The sequence below is a fragment of the Lampris incognitus genome, chromosome 6 (genome assembly GCF_029633865.1).
Source record: "Lampris incognitus isolate fLamInc1 chromosome 6, fLamInc1.hap2, whole genome shotgun sequence".
NCBI classification, from domain to species: Eukaryota; Metazoa; Chordata; class Actinopteri; order Lampriformes; family Lampridae; genus Lampris; species Lampris incognitus.
Window position 1 is genome coordinate 62,141,416 of NC_079216.1, and position 14,261 is coordinate 62,155,676.

Below are 14,261 nucleotides of genomic sequence, written 5' to 3' on the forward strand. Positions count from 1 at the left end.
CGCCGGCCGTGACTGCAAGCTGTGGTTCATCAGAGACTCCTTGTCGGGCCGGCGGCTGCTGGTTGACTCTGGCGCTCAACGCAGCATACTACCAGCACAAGCTGTGGACACGATGACCGACAGTCACGGCCCCCAGATGGACGCCGCCAACGGCACGTCCATTCGGACGTACGGTATCAGACATGTGGACGTGTGTTTTGGCGGCCGACGTTTCGGCTGGGACTTTGTGATGGCTGCTGTATCCACCCCGCTCCTAGGTGCGGATTTCCTCTGTGCTTTCAACCTGCTGGTGGATGTTAAAAACTGTCGCGTGATTGATGCCGTCTCTTTTGCGTCATACCCCTGCACGCTTGGGGGCGCTGGAGCGCTGTGCCTCGCTAACACACTCTCCACCGGGGATCCATACCAACGCCTGCTCGCAAATTTCCCCGAGCTGACCACACCCACCTTCTCCTCGGCGGTGGCCAAGCACGGCGTGGAACATCATATCACCACAGTGGGGCCCCCAGTTTACGCCCGGGCCCGACGCCTCGACTCGGCCAAGCTCGCAATAGCCAGGGAGGAGTTTTCGACTATGGAGCGCCTCGGCATTGTCCGCCGTTCTGACAGCCCGTGGGCTTCCCCTCTTCACATGGTTACTAAGGCCGACGGGGGTTGGCGCCCGTGCGGGGACTACCGTCGCCTAAACAATGACACGACCCCCGACCGGTACCCCATACCGCACATACAAGATTTCTCTACCCACCTGGCGGGCGCTGCCATCTATTCCAAAATCGACTTAGTGCGGGGGTATCACCAAGTGCCGGTCCACCCACTGGATGTCCCAAAAACGGCTGTCATCACACCCTTTGGGCTCTTTGAGTTTTTACGTATGCCTTTCGGCCTTAAAGGGGCGGCGCAGACGTTTCAGCGCCTTATGGATTCTGTGCTCCGTGACATGCCATTTTTGTTTGTGTACTTAGACGACATCCTCGTGGCCAGCGCGTCGGCGGAGGAACACATGACGCACCTCAGACAGCTGTTTGACAGGCTCAGCGAACACGGCCTCATCATCAACCCAGCTAAGTGTCAGTTCGGGGAGTCGTCCATCACCTTCCTCGGGCACCACATCACTCCACAGGGGGCCGTTCCCCTCCCTGCCAGGGTTGAGGCTATCACCATGTTCCCCCGCCCCCGCACTGTACAGTCGCTGCAGGAATTCCTGGGCATGGTGAACTTTTATAACCGTTTCCTGCCCCGTGCCGCCCACATCATGCGTCCCCTGTATGAGGCCCTGCGGGGTAAGAAGTCTAAGGACGAGCTGGACTGGTCTTCGGGGATGGACGAGGCTTTTGTGGCCGCCAAGACCGCGCTGGCCAACGCTGCGCTGCTAGCTCACCCGTCGCCTGCCGCCCCCATAGCCCTTACAACGGATGCCTCCGACTACGCCGTGGGGGCCGTGTGTGAGCAGTGGGTGGGGGGGGGCTGGCAGCCGTTGGCGTTCTTCAGTAAACAACTCCGTGAGAGCGAGCGCAAATACAGCACCTTTGATAGGGAACTACTGGGTCTCTTCCTCGCAACCAGACACTTTAGGTTCCTATTGGAGGGCCGACAGTTCACCGCTTTCGTGGACCACAAACCGCTGACGTTCTGTATGGCCAAAACCTCAGAACCGTGGTCTGTGTAACGATCTGTGCCCTCTGGCTATGTTAACTTATAACATTAATAAAGCAAGGACGACTTCTCTCGTGCTGGGTGTTTATTCACCGACCGGATTCCGACTGACGTTGTTACGTACATCACGTGACTTTGTTGTGGCGCTACGGAAAGCCGTAAGGGACATTAGCAAATCAAATATTACTAGCAAATATTACATCTCCCTTTTTCTGAAAAGTGCTGCTTTCTCTGCAGAGATACAGACCACGTTGAGCATGTTTATAAGCGAATACAATCTTAATAAGAAAGAATATGAAAGTGGAACTCTTATATAACTGGACTGCAACAAAGTAGTGTAAAACATTTCCTTCACTGTCTAAATGTGACACCGTAATAACATTTCATCTTTTTTTTTTCATTTCATTACTGGTAACTGCAAACAGCAGGTAGGTACACAAGGTAAGTGAACGCTGTAAATATTTCTTTTCAAAACATAGCAGGTATAGTACAGGTTGGTGTAAAATTCTCTTTTTTTTAACATTCATAAGTCAAGGATTTGTCTTGGTTTGATCGTGCGACCTGACCTCGTGGTGTAACCAGGCTGTGTGTCTGGTTGTCGCTGATTGTTCGTGTCTGGAGGTTCAGCATGCTCTTGCTGATGGGCTTGTGTGTTGTTGTTAGCGCTGGTAACAGTCTGCTGTGAAGTGTGTGTGTGCGTAGTGTGAGTGTTCACTCTGCTTTGTCGCAGGTGTTGACGGTTGCGTTGGTAGATCTGACCTTCTTTGGTTTGGATGTGGTAGCTCCTGTCTGTGTTCGCTGGTCTTTCCACAGTTGCAGGTCTCCAGGATCCATCCTCCTGCCGGAAGCGGATTGGTGTGCCTGCGGGCAGGTGGGGCAGAGGTTTGGCTGTTCGGTTGTAGTATGCCTGCTGGCGCTGTTGACATACCTCTCTCCTTTTGTGAACATCCTCCTGACTGGCGATCTGTGGCTGCAGGTGTTTTGCTGTTGATGGGAGAATGGACCGCAGCCTCCGACTCATCAGTAGCTGTGCCGGTGATTTCAGGTTGTCCACCGGTGTGTTGCGATACTCCAGCAAGCTCATGTAGGGGTCTTTGTTCTCAGCTTTGGCTTTGTCCAGGATGCGTTTGGCCGTCTGGACAGTCTTCTCGGAGAGGCCGTTGCTCTGTGGGTAGTGGGGGCTTGTGGTGGTGTGTGAGAAACCCCATGTCTGTGAGAAGTTGCGGAACTCACCAGAGCTGTAGCACGGACCGTTGTCGCTGATGATAGTCTCGGGGATTCCGTGTCGAGCCATTGCTGCTTTCAGCTTCATGATGACGGCAGATGAGGTGCAGCTGTAAAGTCTTTCTAGCTCGAAGAATCTGGAGTAGTAGTCCACAGTGACTATGAAGTCCTGTGAGTTCCATGTGAATAGGTCTGTGCCTATCACTTGCCACGGCCGCTCGGGTATGGCGTGTGACATCTTTGGTTCCTTTGCATTTGCGCTGCGCCGTTCTTGGCATATGCTGCAGTCTGCTACCGCATCCTCGATCTGTTTCCCCATGCCAGGCCAGAACAGTAAGTCTCTTGCTCGGCATTTGCTTTTTTCCACGCCAAGGTGGCTGGCATGGATGCGCTGTATCATGTCCTTGCGAAGCTTTTGGGGGACAATGATTCTCTCACCTTTGAACAGGATACCGTCCATTTCTGAGATTTCTGCTCTGTGGTTCCAGTATTCCTGGATGCTGGGCGGGCACTTTTTCTTTGTGTCTGGCCAGCCAGTGAGTGTGGCTCGTCTGAGTGCGGTGAGCTGTGGATCTTGCGCTGTTTCCTGCTTGATTTCTGTGAGTCTTGTGTCGCTCACAGGGATGTTGCTGAGGACTGTGTGCACTTGGGCCTCCATCCCTTCCTGTAGGTCACTGTCGTGGTGTTCTATTGACTTGCGTGACAGTGTGTCGGCCACCGGTATGTCCTTACCGGGGCGGTGGATGATTTGGATGTCGTATTTTTGGAGCGCCAGGATCATCCGTTGCAGCCGGGGTGGTGCTGCTGCCAGTGGCTTTTTTAGTATTGCCTCCAGAGGCTTGTGGTCTGACTCCACAATCACTTTTCGTCCATACATGTACTCGTGGAACCTCTTGCAGCCGAAGACCACAGCGTAGAGCTCCTTCTCTATCTGTGCGTAGTTTTCTTCAGTGCTGTTGAGTGACTTGGACGCATAGGCAATTGGTTTGCCATCTTGGAGCATGACAGCCCCAAGGCCACTTTTGGATGCATCCACTTGGAGTCGCAGCTCTTTCTGCGGGTCGAAATATGAGAGTACTGGACCTGGGTGCTGTGTAATGAGATTCTTCATCTCTTGGAACGCCTTGTCGTGGACTGCATCCCACACAAACTCACTGTCCTGTTTCAGAAGCTGTCTGAGGGGTGAGTTTATCTGTGAGAGGTGTGGAGCAAATCTGGCGAGGTAGTTGATCATGCCGAGGACTGTCTCCAGCTCTGCTTTGTTCTGTGGGGGTTGCATGTCCTTGACCGCCTTCACCTTGTGTGGGTCTGGTTTGATGCCTTCGTGTGAGAGCGTGTGGCCGAAGTAGCTTACCTCGGACACGCATATGTGACACTTGTCGGGGTTGAGCCTCACCCCTCGCTCCCTTGTGCGCTTCAGCATCGCTCTGAGACGCTGGTCATGTTCCTCTTTAGTCTTGCCGAACACTAGTATATCGTCCACTATGGCCGTCACACCGTCCAATCCTTCATATGTTTCATCCACGCGTCTCTGGAACTCGTCTTGAGCGGACACGATTCCGAATGGCAGTCTGAGGAAACGATACCTGCCAAACACTGTGTTAAATGTCGTCAACATTGAGGATTCAGTGCTCAGTTTGATGGCCCAATAGCCTGACCGCGCGTCTAACACGCTAAAGTACTCAGCTCCAGCAAGCTTTGTGGTGGCGTCCTCCAGCGTGGGGAGGGGGTAGTGAGGTCGTTGTATCACTTTGTTAAGAGCTCTGGGGTCTAAACACACTCTAAGTTTGCCTGTCTTTGGCTTCTCAACAATGACGAGTGCGTTCACCCATTCTGTGGGTTCTGTTACCTTACAGATTATGCCGCCTTTCTCCATGCTGTCAAGCTCGTCCCTCAGTTTGCTGCGTAGGGCGATGGGGATTCTGCGTGGCGGGCAGACGACCGGCGTTGAATCTGGTGTGACGCGGAAGGTGCACTCGCCTGGGAACTCTCCTATTCCTTGGAAAACATCTGCATACTCATCCATTATGCTCTGTGATGTGACATTGTTTTCCTCGCTCACAGCCATCACTATTTTTACCAAGTTTAGGTCACGGCATGTTTTCATTGCCATGACTGGTGGGGCGTTTGTGTCAATGACGTAAAAGTCCAGCATAATTGCATTGTCTCTGTACTTACATTTGAGTTTGCATGTGCCTTTCACGCTCAGCGCGCCTCCTCCATATTCAGTGAGTCTGTGTATTGCTGGTTTCAGTGTCACATTTTTGAACAGCGCCTGGAACAGGTTGGTGGGAATAGTATTGGCCTGTGCCCCAGTGTCTAGTTTAAACTTTACCTTCTGTGGAGGTGTGCCAATTCCAACCTCTACGTAAGCCTGCTCGTTGCTTTTTCCGTTGTTCTCTATTGAGATGCAGTCTATGTACCGCTCTGTCTGTTCTCCCACAGCGGTGCTCTCCACTGTAATGTTGTCGAAGTACAGTTCTTCCTGCTCTCTGTCAGTGGTGTACTCTTCTGGGTTCTCTCCGACGGCATGTACTGTGCCGCGGTAGTACTTTGTCTGTCCCTGGGAGCTAGACTTGCATACTTTAGCAAAATGATTGAGCTTCTTGCATTTAATGCATTGTTTACCCTTAGCTGGGCAAGTGGCTTTAGCGCCGTGTAGCCCTCCACAATAGCTACACGCCCTAGCGGCGGTGCTAACGTTACCCTCCCTTTGTCTGAAGTTAGCGTTAGCTGCTTTGGGTGCGTTCGGTTTGTAAGTCTTTCTGCCTATTGCGTGCACCGTTTCATGTGTGCTGCCCTGGCCCATAGACTTTAGCTGTTGCTTTGCTAGCTCGTGTGAGCGGGCTACATCTATGGCCTTTTCTAGCGTTAGCTCAGCTCCCTGGCTAAGTAGCTTTTCTCTCACTCTGGGTGAGTTGGTGGCAAACACGATGCGGTCCCTGACCATCTCGTCGGCATTTGGGTAGCCACAGTCTTTGACTAGGAGCTTTAGCTCAGTTACAAATCGTTCGAAGGATTCACTCTCTCCCTGCATCTTTTCATGAAATTTATATCTGGCATAAATCGGGTTTGCTTTGGGGGTGATGTACTCAGTGTACTTATCGTAGTACGTTTCTAGCTTCTTGGCTTGTTCTCCGCTGAGTGTCCAAGTGTTGTGCACATCGCGCCCTTTTTCCCCTATCCAGAGCAGGAGGTAGCTGCATTTCTCCTCTTCATTCTTCCCGCGCAGGGGGCCCGTGAACATTAGCTCCGTTGTTTGTCGAAATCGTCTCCATGCTTCAGGTAAGTTCGCCGATTCCCAGTCCATCCGTGGAGCTGGAACGCCGTACGAATCCATATTGGGTATTTAAAGTCCGCTACTCTGACACCATGTAACGATCTGTGCCCTCTGGCTATGTTAACTTATAACATTAATAAAGCAAGGACGACTTCTCTCGTGCTGGGTGTTTATTCACCGACCGGATTCCGACTGACGTTGTTACGTACATCACGTGACTTTGTTGTGGCGCTACGGAAAGCCGTAAGGGACATTAGCAAATCAAATATTACTAGCAAATATTACAGTCTGGGCGTCAGCAGCGTCATCTCGCGGCGGTTTCCGAGTTTACCACGGACATACAACACGTGTCGGGCAAGGATAACTCCGTCGCCGACTGCCTTTCACGGGCGGTTGTTAACGCCGTTCACTTGGGACTCGACTACGCCGCTATGGCAGCGGACCAAGCCAAGGACGCGACCGTTCAAGACTACCGGTCGACCCCTACGGCGCTACGGCTGGAGGACGTGACGTTCGACGCGGCCAACACCACCCTCCTCTGTGACATCTCCACCGGTCAACCGCGCCCCCTGGTGCCTACTTCCTGGCGGCGCCGAGTTTTCGACACCGTCCACGGCCTTTCCCACCCGGGAGTGAAGGCCTCGACCAAATTGGTGAGCGTCAAGTTTGTTTGGCCTGGGCTCCGTAAGGATGTTAGAGCCTGGGCCGGCTCTTGTGTGGCGTGCCATCGCGCCAAGGTGCACTGCCATACCAAGGCCCCTTTGGCGCCGTTTGTGGTTCCAGAGAGGCGGTTTGACCACGTCAATGTTGACCTGGTGGGTCCCCTGCCCCCCTCCCGTGGTTATACGTTCCTCCTCACTATTGTGGACAGGGCCACCAGGTGGCCAGAGGCTATTCCCTTGTCCTCCACGACGGCAGCAGAGGTAGCACGGGCGTTCATCGGCTGCTGGGTGGCCCGTTTCGGCACACCGGGTGACATCACGAGCGACCGGAGCTCCCAGTTTACCTCGGAGCTCTGGACGGCGGTCGCTGAGCACCTGGGGATGAAGATCCACCGCACTACGGCGTACAACCCGCAGAGCAACGGACTTTGTGAGCGGTTCCATCGGGACATGAAAGCCGCTCTGCGGGCAAGCCTCACTGGCTGCGACTGGATGGACCGGCTCCCATGGGTCATGCTCGGCCTGCGTTCGGCCCCGAAGGAAGACCTCCAGACCTCCTCCGCTGAGCTGGTGTATGGCCAGCCCCTGCGAGTTCCGGGGGAGTTTCTTCCGGATGCTACGACTCCCTGGTCGGCCGCCTCTCACCTCAGTGCGTCCCGGAGCGCTGCCGGTGCCTTCGCTCCCGTTCCGATGTCTCAACACTGCCTCCCCCGGTCCTACGTCCCCAAGGATCTGCCATTGGCGAGGTACGTCTTCATTAGGCACGACAGCCATCGGTCCCCGCTGCAGCCCCCATACGACGGGCCCTTCCGCGTCCTGGAGGCGGGGGATAAGAACTTTGTGGTGGACATGGGGGGCAGGCCGGAGCGGGTCGCTATAGACCGTCTCAAGCCTGCTCACTTGGACATTGGGGAGCCAATGCAATTGGCCCTACCCCCGCGGCGGGGACGCCCTCCTAGGTCGGCCCCGGCACCTGCCTCTGTTCCTGCTTCGGCCCCGCCTATGGCCCGGGTTTCGGCCCCATCTGTTTCCCCTCCTGTGAAGCGCAGCCGTTATGGCCGCAGGGTCCACCCCCCGACTCGTCACTTGTTTTCCCCGTGACTTTGCACTATGTCATTGACTGTTCTGTTGTAGAGTCTATTTTTATGTTCATGAGTTGCGCTTTTGCTGTTTTGCATTGTTTTGTGTAGGTGAATTCTGGGGGGGCCTGTGTGGTGACCCACATCTATATAACTAGAGACATTCACCTAAGAGAGAATGCACTTCCGCTTCCGGTCCAGAGAGTTCAGTGTCGTTGTCGAATATATGACATGTAAAGTTGGAGCTAGTAAACTACCTCGACTACGTCTACTCTCGGTCTCCTGTCTCGTTGTTTTCTAACTCCACAACAGGTTATTTTCTTGCCCGATGCGGGATTCGATACAGGGTGTAACGCACCACAAGGCGACATCACTGACCACTCGGCTAAAGGGTCAAATACGCTAGCTAGGTACTAACGTGTCTTATTAGTAGTTCACAACAATAATAATAATAAAACGAGGTCTATTTCAGCTTTAATGTGCTCCCTATTCCTTTTGTAAACTACCAATAAGACACGTTAGCCCCTAGCTAATGGGTCTGACCCTTTAGCCGAGCGGTCAGTGATGTCGTCTTGTGGTGCAGTACACGCCGTATCGAATCCCGCACCGGGCGAGTAAATAGCTCGGTTACACTTTCAACAAACGCCCTGTTGACAGCGCCGTTGTCCAGCCGGTACTGAGGACGTTTCCCCGCCCTAGCTGACGGCTTTGATTGAGTCCTCCGGTGCTGCCCAGCTCTGTAACATGTGCCCTGCTTTGTTTCGCCATTATTCATTTTAACCTACAGTACTAGTAGTAGTACTAGCAGTAGCTCACGGAGCCCGGGAAGTGACGTGGACAACATTTTATATCTCGCACGCGCGCTTTCTAAATTTTTCCTCGTCCGTGCTGTAGTGATATAACGCCATGTATATCCACTGGAACTACACTAGGTGTCATGTACTACCCGGACTGTTATTATGGTTACACCACTACCATGTATGGTTATTACGTCTGCCTACTGAGCCGCGATTAAACCTGAGTCCTATAACCCGGTGTGGTCATTGATCCTCGACCAATACTACCCCAAGTATTACTTCATGGTGGCAGCGGTAAAGTGCTGTTAGAAGACTAGACTAATACTTTATGTCTATCTCTGCGCAGATGAAGTGGATTAATAAGCCGTTATAAAGAATCGTACTGACTACCGAACTTCTGCTGGAGGGAAAAATGCAGCCTCCGTTTATTCGGTAGTTTGGGGAGATGAAGAAAATGAACGGCGTCTCAGTGACGTAATCAATCCGCGCATGCAAGCGCAACACCGCCCACTTGTGGACAAACAAAGTCGTAAACAAAATAATAGTACACAGTAACACATAGTCATACAAATACGCTGGTGTCATATCTCAACACTCCCACTTATGAATCATGAGCTTACTGTATACCTTTTCTTATTCATAGAACAAAAATAAAAATAAAACTTGGTATAACCCATACCACTCACATTTCACACACCAAACATTGCCTTAGCAAATGTCTTCAGTTTTACCTTGGATGCGGGCTTCGTCATTACATCCGTAGCCATTTCGTCTGTAGGGCAATACACCAATGAAATCCTTTCCTGTGACTCCTTGGAGTACACACAATGGTCTGATTGGTTTTGTGTAAAGCCATCACCTGTCAAACACTCGTGTAACAGTAAGTTCCAATTGCGGCCAGACTGCTTGAGGCCGTAGATTGACTTCTCTAGTTTACACACTAGTTTTTCTCCCTTCTCAATATAACCCTCAGGTTGTTCTATGTATATGTCATAGTCTATGGGGGCATGAAGATAGGCCGTCTTTACATCCATCTGGTGTAAAATCAAGTCATATTGAGCCGCCTTCTGTAGAAGCACTCGAACACTTGTTAGGTTGGCTGTTGGCGAAAATGTCTCCCCATAGTCCACCCCAGCTCTCTGGCTATATCCCTTTGCTACAAATCTAGCCTTGTACTTGTCGTGTCCGTCTATATCTGTCTTTATCGAATACACCCACCTTCCTCCCACTGTTTTCTTGCCCTCTGGCAATTTCATAAGGGTGAATGTTTTGTTGTCTCTTAGAGACTCCATTTCCTCGTCCATTGCCCTGGACCACTTTTCTGATTCTGGCGATTCCATGGCCTCTTTAAAGGTCAGAGGGACACCGCACACTGCCCTGTATGCATAATCTATAGTAGTGAGTGAGCTGTCATCACTGTCGCCCTGACTATAGTCAATCAGGTATCTCGGAGGGTTGCGTTCCCTTTGGGGGTACCTCCCACTGGCTGAGGCTTGTGACGTCACCCTTGGGTGCTCCTCGTCATCATCCTCGGGTGTTGACTGTGTACCGTCAGTCTGTACATTTTTCTGTACTCTAGGCTGAGTTGCAGCTGTCTCAACAGACTTTCTCTCTCTTACCCAGTCTTCTGGGTGCAGACCTGGTGTCTGAGTCTCATTTTCACTAGTTGCCTTGTGTACAAATTTAACTAGTCTGTGTTTCTGTACTTTCTCTTGGTCAAGGTAGTAGACTAGGTAGGCCGGGCTGTTCTTGTCGTGTCCTACAAAACGCCCCCTCTCACATCTAGAATCTAACTTTCCCTTGTCCTGCTGGTAAGCATAGCATTCTGTCCCGAACTTTTGCATTCTAGCCATGTTGCACTTTTTTCCTGTCATTGCCGTGTATGGCGTAGTGCCTGTGTGCTTGTTGAAGCATCTGTTTCTGGTGTGGGCTGCCTCCTGTACAGCATAATGCCATAGGTTCTTTGGTAGACCACTATCTATTAGCATACACCTTGCCATCTCGAATAGTGTGCGTCCTTCTCTCTCTGCAACGCCATTTTGATGGGGAGAGTATGGGCAGGATGTCTCATGTCTTATTTTGTTCTGTCTCAACAGGGTTTGAAACTCCTTGCCTGTAAACTCAGTTCCATTATCTGACCTTATGCATTTCACTGTCCCATAGGGAGCTACATCTGCCAGAAATTTCTCGGTCGCTTGCACTGTGTCACTCTTTGTTTTTAAGAAATAAACACACAGCCCCTGTGCACACATCTGTAAATGATTGCATGTACCTGAAACCATTAATGGACTCGTTTGCCACAGGACCGGCTAAATCAGTGTTTACCAACTCCAGTGGTGTCTTGGCTTTGTCTGCAGATTTCCTGTTCCTGTTTTGGGTAAACTTCCCTTCTATGCATACTGCACACTCTTTGTCAGGTTTACACACTTTACCCTTTATATGCATACCATCAGTGATATCCTGTAGCTTTATGATATCGTCATAGTTGCAGTGGCCCATTATCTCATGCCAAGTTTCTATATCATGGCTCACATGGCACTTTTCAACAACACATTCAGTTTGCAAATAGTACATTTTCCCCTGTACAAAAATGTCAAACCTGGTACCATCCGGTGACATCAGGGCATCTCTGCCCTCTTCGAAGAACACACTGGCTCCGTGTGCTGTCGCAGACTTCACAGAGAAGAGCTCTTGGGGGTACGATGGAATATATAGTGCGTTCCGCAGTGTCACTCTACACCGTCGCCCCTCACTGTCGAGCAGACATACCGTAGCATCTCCCCTGCCCCGCACCACACCAAAGGTGTGCTTACCGTCCGCCAGCTCCATGCAGTGTTTCTCTGGCTCGAACGAGCTGTCAAAGCTCTTGAACTTCTTCTTATCATTGACTATGTGGGAAGAAGCCCAACAGTCCACAATCAATCCTGGTTTGAACTGTTGCCGTCGTCCTGGTCCTGCTGAGCTGGTCTCTCCAGCCTGCACTCTGAAGATGTAGTTCTCTTCTTCTGCAGCATTCCCCGGTCCCTGACCTCGACCTGCTCTGTGACCACCACCGCTGCCGCCACCTTGCTCGCGTGCACATCTGGCTCCATCAGCGCGGTCCTTCTTCTTTCACACTTTGTCCGTGTGACCCTTGATCCGGCAGAAGCTGCACCACACGCTGCGTGAACAGTCCGATTTCCGATGGCCTTTGTCACCGCATCGCCAGCACACCGTTTGATCATCTTCTCCCTCACAGCGTTTCACTGGCTTTTTCTTAGGCGCTGCGTGGGCCTTCATCACCCTCTCGGACGTCTCGTCCGATGCTGTAGCATTAGCTACATCTTCTGCCGCCTCAAAGTTTCTCAATTTGGCCTTAAATTGTCCCAATGTCAACTCACTGTCGCCATGTGTCACCATTAGAGTGAATGGCTTATATTTCTCGGGTAACCCCCTCATCACCATGGCCATCATTAGTCTCTCACTCGGTGCTTCTCCCGCCCCTTTGAGAGCCGTAATGATTCGTTCAGCTCGGATAATGTATTCGGTGATCGTCTCATTATCAGCTTTCTTTAGCCCAGTCAATGTTACATACAGAGTGACAATCCGGGGTCTGCCCTTACCAATGTAATGTTCCCGCAACACCCTTAGACTCTCTCTACCGTTGTTCTTCGTTTCTCTGAAGATCAGTCCCAAGCTTGTGTTGTCCAATAAAGGCGCCAATGCGCAGTAGGCGTCCGCGTTCCGCTCCTCGTCTAGGGCCTGCTCTTCCGCTGTCAAAGGTCCCGCGGGCTCGGTAAGAATGGTGGTTTTCAGCCCCACACCATGCATGCAACAGAGCATTCGCTCTTCCCACAGTTCATACTCATCGGCCTGTCCGTTGAATGTGGGCCACCTGCTCTTCTTTCGCTCCATCTCCCTAGGTAGCGTTAGCTTAGCTTAGCGTTCCGTTAGCTTCCCGATAGCCTCTCTCGATGCTAACTAGCTTCACACTTGCTAACTTGCTACTCCGTGCTAACCTGTGCGCATCCCGCCATCCGAGGTTATCACACTTCGTGTACTTCTTTTATCAAACTACTAAATAATCCAACGTTATCTGGGCCCATAACCTGTTAGAAGACTAGACTAATACTTTATGTCTATCTCTGCGCAGATGAAGTGGATTATTAAGCCGTTGTAAAGAATCGTACTGACTACCGAACTTCTGCTGGAGGGAAAAATGCAGCCTCCGTTTATTCGGTAGCTTGGGGAGATGAAGAAAATGAACGGCGTCTCAGTGACGTAATCAATCCGCGCATGCAAGCGCAACACCGCCCACTTGTGGACAAACAAAGTCGTAAACAAAATAATAGTACACAGTAACACATAGTCATACAAATACGCTGGTGTCATATCTCAACAAGTGCTCTCTATGAAGAATGAAGATAGACTGATAAAATTGTCCGTTGATAATTTCTGTCATCATTCAAGCAAGAGTGCGCAGGAGCTGAGCTAGCCGCAAAGCTAATGTAACCGGTTATTTTCTTGCCCGGTGCGGGATTCGATGCGAGGTGTACTGCGCCACCACTAACCGCTCGGCTAAAGGGTCAGACCCGTTAGCTAGGGGCTAACGTGTCTTATTAGTAGTTTACAGTCGTCACCCTCCCCGGAAGCGCCCCCTCGCGCTTTGTTCTTCCCGCGCTCCGAAGAGACTTCTGAGGATCTGCACACTTCCGGATCCCACCGCTGCCACCAATGTAACCGGTTATTTTCTTGCCCGGTGCGGGATTTGATTTGAGGTGAACTGCACCACAAGGCGACATCACTAACCGCTCGGCTAAAGGGTCAGACCCATTAGCTAGGGGCTAACGTGTCTTATTAGTAGTTTACAGTCGTCACCCTCCCCGGAAGCGCCCCCTCGCGCTTTGTTCTTCCCGCGCTCCGAAGAGACTTCTGAGGATCTGCACACTTCCGGATCCCACCGCTGCCACCAATGTAACCGGTTATTTTCTTGCCCGGTGCGGGATTTGATTTGAGGTGAACTGCACCACAAGGCGACATCACTAACCGCTCGGCTAAAGGGTCAGACCCATTAGCTAGGGGCTAACGTGTCTTATTAGTAGTTTACAGTAACTAGCTAGCTAGCAACAGGAGACGTCGCTTCACGTGTCCCCTCCCGGACCCCGTAGTGGTCGCCGTTCCTCTGCAATGGCGGCGGGCTGCGGACCGGGTGGAAGAGGAGGGGTGTGGAAGTTTTTAACCAGGACACATTTACAGATTTGCTCCAGATCCGCGCGGTACAACGGGACAAAAAAAAAAAAAACCCAAATAAACGGGGCGGGAAGTCACAAATGTCACGCGACTCACAAACTCACCGGAAGCGAGGCCGCACACGTGTGTGTAAAACCCGCTCCACGTGTAAAAAAAAAAATGGTGCCGCAAAATGCGGAAACCTTTACAGAGTAGTGTAAACTACTAACAAGACACGTTAGCCCCTAGCTAACGGGTCTGACCCCTTTAGCCGAGCAGTTAGTGATGTCGCCTTGTGGTACAGTACACCTCGTATCGAATCCCGCACCGGGCAAGAAAATAACCGGCGGCAGCGGTG